Below are 8,995 nucleotides of genomic sequence, written 5' to 3'. Positions count from 1 at the left end.
ACTACGGGTATTTTGACCACGTTTATGATTGGATATAATATTTTAAATATGAAAATTTCAAATCTCAAAGATTTTACAATGACAAACAATTAATATAGAACCTGGTCAATTCCCTGTGTCGGCTCCTTGTGACCTTGGGCAAGTCACTTTATCACCCTGTGCCTCAGGCACCAAAACATAGATTGTAAGCTCCACGGGGCAGGGACCTGTACCTGCAAAAATGTCTCTGTAAAGCACTGCGTAATTAAATAAGAACAAACAATTATTATTGTTTAGACAGGACTGTATATATGAGTATGGTTCTGTTCTGTTATTCTTCTAAATATTAGTCAAATGAAACCTTTCTATAAACTCAAACAATGACGCGCGAAATGTATTAACACCTAACAATTCAACTGTGTTGCAGAATTAGATTATAATGTAAAACCCATAAATTATAATAAATCCATTAAAATGAACTTTTGCAAGGAAGGAAAAAACAAAAAACTGCATTGAGATGGGGACGATATTGTACAATAATCTCACTGTCCGAATGAGAATGAATCTGTACTTATAAATGCAAATAAAGGCAGCACAGAGGGTCCTTCATCAGGACTCCCACCTATTGGGTGCAGAATTAGAAGGGTTCCTGCAAGGACCGCATTCCATTTGCAAGCCCATACTTAAAGGGCCAGTGCTTCCTAGTAACTTGTATACAGGCAGCTGACTGACACCTTTTTAAAATAATAAGACATGTATAAGTATTATAATAATGTTTTTGTTTTTTTAAACATGAGTTTTTATTTTATGTTGTTTTTGGGGGTACAAAAAAATAAGAATGGGGTGGGTAGGTGGATACAGAAAGAAAAGGGGTAAGGTGGGGGAGGGGGAGCATATATCATTACTCTTCCAACATACAGGCTAGAACCACGTGTCATTATTGGTGCAACTGTACTACACCAGTTATCCCATTACTATGTAGTGCAGAATCTTGTGCCTATCCCTATGGTCTCATCTCATGCTTTAATAACTTTCTAAACTCATAACACTTCTGTGGTAAACAATGGAATCTTTATATGCATTTATGTAATGTAAAACATATTACAACCTTTATCTAATGTCTTTTATTGATCAGACTGTTTGTCAGCCCTCAAAGCCCCTGGTGAATTGTTAGCTTTGTTCTGTCTTCTGCTTGTAAAGTAATGATGAGGCTGTCATTGGTCAGACAGATAAACGGGAGCAGGTAGACTGGGATTCAGTGTTCCCGGAGAGAAGGGAACATTGAACATTTCTAAGGAATCAATTACTCAGAGACGAGGTTTAAAGAAACATTGACTCGGTATGTTGATCTGCCCCTTTAATAAGTGAGAGTGCAATCACCCGGCCAGGACAACGACAATGTGAAGTGACTTTCAGGAGGAGGAGGTGAAGACAGGACAGGACAGAACATTGGAAGTGTACTGGGGACAGGACAGAACATTGGAAGTGTGCTGGGGACAGGACAGAACATTGGAAGTGTGCTGGGGACAGGACAGAACATTGAGACGCCTCAGGAGGAGGGTGAGTAAATGTCATGTTCTGGGAAAAGCTGCTCTCCCTCTACACACTGTGTCACTGCACTTCTCTCTCCCTCTATACATTGTGTCACTGCACTTCTCTCTCCCTCTGCACACTGTGTCACTGCACTTCTCTCTCCCTCTGCACACTGTGTCACTGCACTTCTCTCTCCCTCTATACATTGTGTCACTGCACTTCTCTCTCCCTCTGCACACTGTGTCACTGCACTTCTCTCTCCCTCTGCACACTGTGTCACTGCACTTCTCTCTCCCTCTACACACGGTGTCACTGCACTTCTCTCTCCCTCTATACACTGTGTCACTGCACTTCTCTCTCCTTCTATACACTGTGTCACTGCACTTCTCTCTCCCTCTATACACTGTGTCACTGCACTTCTCTCTCCCTCTACACACTGTGTCACTGCACGTCTCTCTCCCTCTACACACTGTGTCAGTGCACTTCTTTCTCCCTCTACACACTGTGTCACTGCACTTCTCTCTCCCTCTATACATTGTGTCACTGCACTTCTCTCTCCCTCTACACACTGTGTCACTGCACTTCTCTCTCCCTCTATACACTGTGTCACTGCACTTCTCTCTCCCTCTATACACTGTGTCACTGCACTTCTCTCTCCCTCTACACACTGTGTCTCTGCACTTCTCTCTCCCTCTACACATTGTGTCACAGCACTTCTCTCTCCCTCTACACACTGTGTCACTGCACTTCTCTCTCCCTCTATACACTGTGTCACTGCACTTCTCTCTCCCTCTATACACTGTGTCACTGCACTTCTCTCTCCCTCTACACATGGTGTCACTGCACTTCTCTCTCCCTCTACACACTGTGTCACTGCACTTCTCTCTCCCTCTACACACTGTGTCACTGCACTTCTCTCTCCCTCTATACACTGTGTCACTGCACTTCTCTCTCCCTCTATACACTGTGTCACTGCACTTCTCTCTCCTTCTATACACTGTGTCACTGCACTTCTCTCTCCCTCTATACACTGTGTCACTGCACTTCTCTCTCCCTCTACACACTGTGTCACTGCACTTCTCTGTCCCTCTACACACTGTGTCACTGCACTTCTCTCTCCCTCTACACACGGTGTCACTGCACTTCTCTCTCCCTCTACACACTGTCACTGCACTTCTCTCTCCCTCTATACACTGTGTCACTGCACTTCTCTCTCCCTCTATACACTGTGTCACTGCACTTCTCTCTCCCTCTACACACTGTCACTGCACTTCTCTCTCCCTCTATACACTGTGTCACTGCACTTCTCTCTCCCTCTACACACTGTGTCACTGCACTTCTCTCTCCTTCTATACACTGTGTCACTGCACTTCTCTCTCCCTCTATACACTGTGTCACTGCACTTCTCTCTCCCTCTACACACTGTGTCACTGCACTTCTCTCTCCCTCTATACACTGTGTCACTGCACTTCTCTCTCCCTCTACACACTGTGTCACTGCACTTCTCTCTCCCTCTACACACTGTGTCACTGCACTTCTCTCTCCCTCTACACACTGTGTCAGTGCACTTCTTTCTCCCTCTACACACTGTGTCACTGCACTTCTCTCTCCCTCTACACACTGTCACTGCACTTCTCTCTCCCTCTACACACTGTGTCACTGCACTTCTCTCTCCCTCTACACACTGTGTCACTGCACTTCTCTCTCCCTCTACACATGGTGTCACTGCACTTCTCTCTCCCTCTACACACTGTGTCACTGCACTTCTCTCTCCCTCTATACACTGTGTCACTGCACTTCTCTCTCCCTCTATACACTGTGTCACTGCACTTCTCTCTCCCTCTACACACGGTGTCACTGCACTTCTCTCTCCCTCTACACACTGTGTCACTGCACTTCTCTCTCCCTCTACACACTGTGTCACTGCACTTCTTTCTCCCTCTACACACTGTGTCACTGCACTTCTCTCTCCCTCTATACACTGTGTCACTGCACTTCTCTGTCCCTCTACACACGGTGTCACTGCACTTCTCTCTCCCTCTACACACTGTGTCACTGCACTTCTCTCTCCCTCTACACACTGTGTCACTGCACTTCTCTCTCCCTCTATACATTGTGTCACTGCACTTCTCTCTCCCTCTATACACTGTGTCACTGCACTTCTCTCTCCCTCTACACACTGTGTCACTGCACTTCTCTCTCCCTCTACACACTGTGTCACTGCACTTCTCTCTCCCTCTACACACTGTGTCACTGCACTTCTCTCTCCCTCTACACACGGTGTCACTGCACTTCTCTCTCCCTCTACACACTGTGTCACTGCACTTCTCTCTCCCTCTACACACTGTGTCACTGCACTTCTTTCTCCCTCTACACACTGTGTCACTGCACTTCTCTCTCCCTCTATACACTGTGTCACTGCACTTCTCTCTCCCTCTACACATGGTGTCACTGCACTTCTCTCTCCCTCTACACACGGTGTTACTGCACTTCTCTCTCCCTCTACACACGGTGTCACTGCAGTTCTCTCTCCCTCTACACACTGTGTCACTGCACTTCTCTCTCCCTCTACACACTGTGTCACTGCACTTCTCTCTCCCTCTACACATGGTGTCACTGCACTTCTTTCTCCCTCTACACACTGTGTCACTGCACTTCTCTCTCCCTCTACACATGGTGTCACTGCACTTCTCTCTCCCTCTACACATGGTGTCACTGCACTTCTCTCTCCCTCTACACACGGTGTTACTGCACTTCTCTCTCCCTCTACACACGGTGTCACTGCACTTCTCTCTCCCTCTATACACTGTGTCACTGCACTTCTCTCTCCTTCTATACACTGTGTCTCTGCACTTCTCTCTCCCTCTACACACTGTGTCACTGCACTTCTCTCTCCCTCTACACACGGTGTCACTGCACTTCTCTCTCCCTCTATACACTGTGTCACTGCACTTCTCTCTCCCTCTACACACTGTGTCTCTGCACTTCTCTCTCCCTCTACACACTGTGTCACTGCACTTCTCTCTCCCTCTACACACGGTGTCACTGCACTTCTCTCTCCCTCTACACACTGTGTCACTGCACTTCTTTCTCCCTCTACACACTGTGTCACTGCACTTCTCTCTCCCTCTACACACGGTGTCACTGCACTTCTCTCTCCCTCTACACACTGTGTCACTGCACTTCTTTCTCCCTCTATACACTGTGTCACTACACTTCTCTCTCCCTCTATACACTGTGTCACTGCACTTCCCTCTCCCTCTACACACTGTCACTGCACTACTCTCTCCCTCTACAGTATACACTGTGTCACTGCATTGCTCTCTCCCTCTACACACAGTGTCACTGCACTTCTCTCTCCCTCTACACACGGTGTCACTGCACTTTTCTCTCCCTCTACACACAGTGTCACTACACTTCTCTCTCTCCTGTGACATTACCTCTATTTCTTTCATTTTCCCATCTCTCTCTTTTCCTCATACTTTACATATAATTTTTTCCTTTTCATCATCATCATTGTTTCTCTCTTCTTATTCACTCTATTTTGTCTCTTTCACTCTCTCCCTGTCTCATTTCTCTTCCACTCTTCCTATTTCTCCCTCTCAAAACAAATCAAATTAAATCAGCTTTATTGGCAATGAAAGAACATTTCAGTATTACCAAAGCATGAATAACAGGGGGTAGGGTATAATGGTCGTGCAGTGCATGAATAATAGGGGGTAGGGTATAATGGTTGTGCAGTGCATGAATAATAGGGGGTAGGGTATAATGGTTACACAGTACATGAATAACAGGGGGTAGGGTATAATGGTTACACAGTACATGAATAATAGGGGGTAGGGTATAATGGTTACACAGTACATGAATAACAGGGGGTAGGGTATAATGGTTACACAGTACATGAATAACAGGGGGTAGGGTATAATGGTTACACAGTACATGAATAACAGGGGGTAGGGTATAATGGTTACACAGTACATGAATAACAGGGGGTAGGGTATAATGGTTACACAGTACATGAATAACAGGGGGTAGGGTATAATGGTTACACAGTACATGAATAACAGGGGGTAAGGTATAATGGTTACACAGTACATGAATAACAGGGGGTAGGGTATAATGGTTACACAGTACATGAATAACAGGGGGTAGGGTATAATGGTTACACAGTACATGAATAACAGGGGGTAGGGTATAATGGTTACACAGTACATGAATAACAGGGGGTAGGGTATAATGGTTACACAGTACATGAATAACAGGGGGTAGGGTATAATGGTTACACAGTACATGAATAACAGGGGGTAGGGTATAATGGTTACACAGTACATGAATAACAGGGGGTAGGGTATAATGGTTACACAGTACATGAATAACAGGGGGTAGGGTATAATGGTTACACAGTACATGAATAACAGGGGGTAGGGTATAATGGTTACACAGTACATGAATAACAGGGGGTAGGGTATAATGGTTACACAGTACATGAATAACAGGGGGTAGGGTATAATGGTTACACAGTACATGAATAACAGGGGGTAGGGTATAATGGTTACACAGTACATGAATAACAGGGGGTAGGGTATAATGGTTACACAGTACATGAATAACAGGGGGTAGGGTATAATGGTTACACAGTACATGAATAACAGGGGGTAGGGTATAATGGTTACACAGTACATGAATAACAGGGGGTAGGGTATAATGGTTACACAGTACATGAATAACAGGGGGTAGGGTATAATGGTTACACAGTACATGAATAACAGGGGGTAGGGTATAATGGTTACACAGTACATGAATAACAGGGGGTAGGGTATAATGGTTACACAGTACATGAATAACAGGGGGTAGGGTATAATGGTTACACACTACATGAATAACAGGGGGTAGGGTATAATGGTTACACACTACATGAATAACAGGGGGTAGGGTATAATGGTTACACACTACATGAATAACAGGGGGTAGGGTATAATGGTTACACACTACATGAATAACAGGGGGTAGGGTATAATGGTTACACACTACATGAATAACAGGGGGTAGGGTATAATGGTTACACAGTACATGAATAACAGGGGGTAGGGTATAATGGTTACACAGTACATGAATAACAGGGGGTAGGGTATAATGGTTACACAGTACATGAATAACAGGGGGTAGGGTATAATGGTTACACAGTACATGAATAACAGGGGGTAGGGTATAATGGTTACACAGTACATGAATAACAGGGGGTAGGGTATAATGGTTACACAGTACATGAATAACAGGGGGTAGGGTATAATGGTTACACAGTACATGAATAACAGGGGGTAGGGTATAATGGTTACACAGTACATGAATAACAGGGGGTAGGGTATAATGGTTACACAGTACATGAATAACAGGGGGTAGGGTATAATGGTTACACAGTACATGAATAACAGGGGGTAGGGTATAATGGTTACACAGTACATGAATAACAGGGGGTAGGGTATAATGGTTACACAGTACATGAATAACAGGGGGTAGGGTATAATGGTTACACAGTACATGAATAACAGGGGGTAGGGTATAATGGTTACACAGTACATGAATAACAGGGGGTAGGGTATAATGGTTACACAGTACATGAATAACAGGGGGTAGGGTATAATGGTTACACACTACATGAATAACAAGGGGTAGGGTATAATGGTTACACAGTACATGAATAACAGGGGTAGGGTATAATGGTTACACAGTACATGAATAACAGGGGTAGGGTATAATGGTTACACAGTACATGAATAATAGGGGGTAGGGTATAATGGTTACACAGTACATGAATAACGGGGTAGGGTATAATGGTTACACAGTACATGAATAACAGGGGTAGGGTATAATGGTTACACACTACATGAATAACAAGGGGTAGGGTATAATGGTTACACAGTACATGAATAACGGGGTAGGGTATAATGGTTACACAGTACATGAATAACAGGGGTAGGGTATAATGGTTACACAGTATATGAATAACAGGGGTAGGGTATAATGGTTACACAGTACATGAATAATAGGGGGTAGGGTATAATGGTTACACAGTACATGAATAACGGGGTAGGGTATAATGGTTACACAGTACATGAATAACAGGGGTAGGGTATAATGGTTACACAGTATATGAATAACGGGGTAGGGTATAATGGTTACACAGTACATGAATAATAGGGGGTAGGGTATAATGGTTACACAGTACATGAATAACAGGGGGTAGGGTATAATGGTTACACAGTACATGAATAACAGGGGTTAGGGTATAATGGTTACACAGTACATGAATAACAGGGGGTAGGGTATAATGGTTACACAGTACATGAATAACAGGGGGTAGGGTATAATGGTTACACAGTACATGAATAACAGGGGGTAGGGTATAATGGTTACACAGTACATGAATAACAGGGGGTAGGGTATAATGGTTACACAGTACATGAATAACGGGGGTAGGGTATAATGGTTACACAGTACATGAATAACAGGGGGTAGGGTATAATGGTTACACAGTATATGAATAACAGGGGGTAGGGTATAATGGTTACACAGTACATGAATAACAGGGGGTAGGGTATAATGGTTACACAGTACATGAATAACGGGGTAGGGTATAATGGTTACACAGTACATGAATAACAGGGGGTAGGGTATAATGGTTACACAGTACATGAATAACAGGGGGTAGGGTATAATGGTTACACAGTACATGAATAACAGGGGGTAGGGTATAATGGTTACACAGTACATGAATAACAGGGGGTAGGGTATAATGGTTACACAGTACATGAATAACGGGGTAGGGTATAATGGTTACACAGTACATGAATAACAGGGGGTAGGGTATAATGGTTACACACTACATGAATAACAGGGGGTAGGGTATAATGGTTACACAGTACATGAATAACAGGGGGTAGGGTATAATGGTTACACACTACATGAATAACAGGGGGTAGGGTATAATGGTTACACAGTACATGAATAACGGGGTAGGGTATAATGGTTACACAGTACATGAATAACAGGGGGTAGGGTATAATGGTTACACAGTACATGAATAACGGGGTAGGGTATAATGGTTACACACTACATGAATAACAGGGGGTAGGGTATAATGGTTACACAGTACATGAATAACAGGGGGTAGGGTATAATGGTTACACAGTACATGAATAACAGGGGGTAGGGTATAATGGTTACACAGTATATGAATAACGTGGGGTATCTCTCTCTCTGTTCCTGTTTCTTCCTTTCCATTCTCTCGGTTATTCTTTCCTTTCTATTTTCTGATCCATCTTTACCTCCCTCTTCCTTTCCCCCGCACTGTCCCTCTCAGTACTTTCCCCCGCACTGTCCCTCTCAGTACTTTCCCCCGCACTGTCCCTCTCAGTACTTTCCCCTGTCTGTTTGTCTTTATCCTCCCTCTGTCACTTTTCTCCTTGTTTCTCACCCTTTCTGT

The 8,995-nt window shown here is 44.0% G+C and overlaps 1 long non-coding RNA gene across 1 annotated transcript in view; it reads left to right on the top strand.

Moving 5' to 3' along the window:
- The first annotated feature begins 1,232 nt into the window (after positions 1-1,232).
- LOC142494521 (uncharacterized) overlaps positions 1,233-8,995 on the top strand; it is a 31,038-nt gene continuing 23,275 nt past the window's right edge. Inside the window, exon 1 of the long non-coding RNA XR_012801506.1 lies at positions 1,233-1,539. This is a non-coding gene — a long non-coding RNA (uncharacterized LOC142494521). The remainder of the gene's footprint in view (positions 1,540-8,995) is intronic.

The sequence above is a fragment of the Ascaphus truei genome, chromosome 5 (assembly GCF_040206685.1).
Source record: "Ascaphus truei isolate aAscTru1 chromosome 5, aAscTru1.hap1, whole genome shotgun sequence".
In the NCBI taxonomy this organism is placed as follows: Eukaryota; Metazoa; Chordata; class Amphibia; order Anura; family Ascaphidae; genus Ascaphus; species Ascaphus truei.
This window is presented reverse-complemented; position numbering and strand designations above follow the sequence as displayed.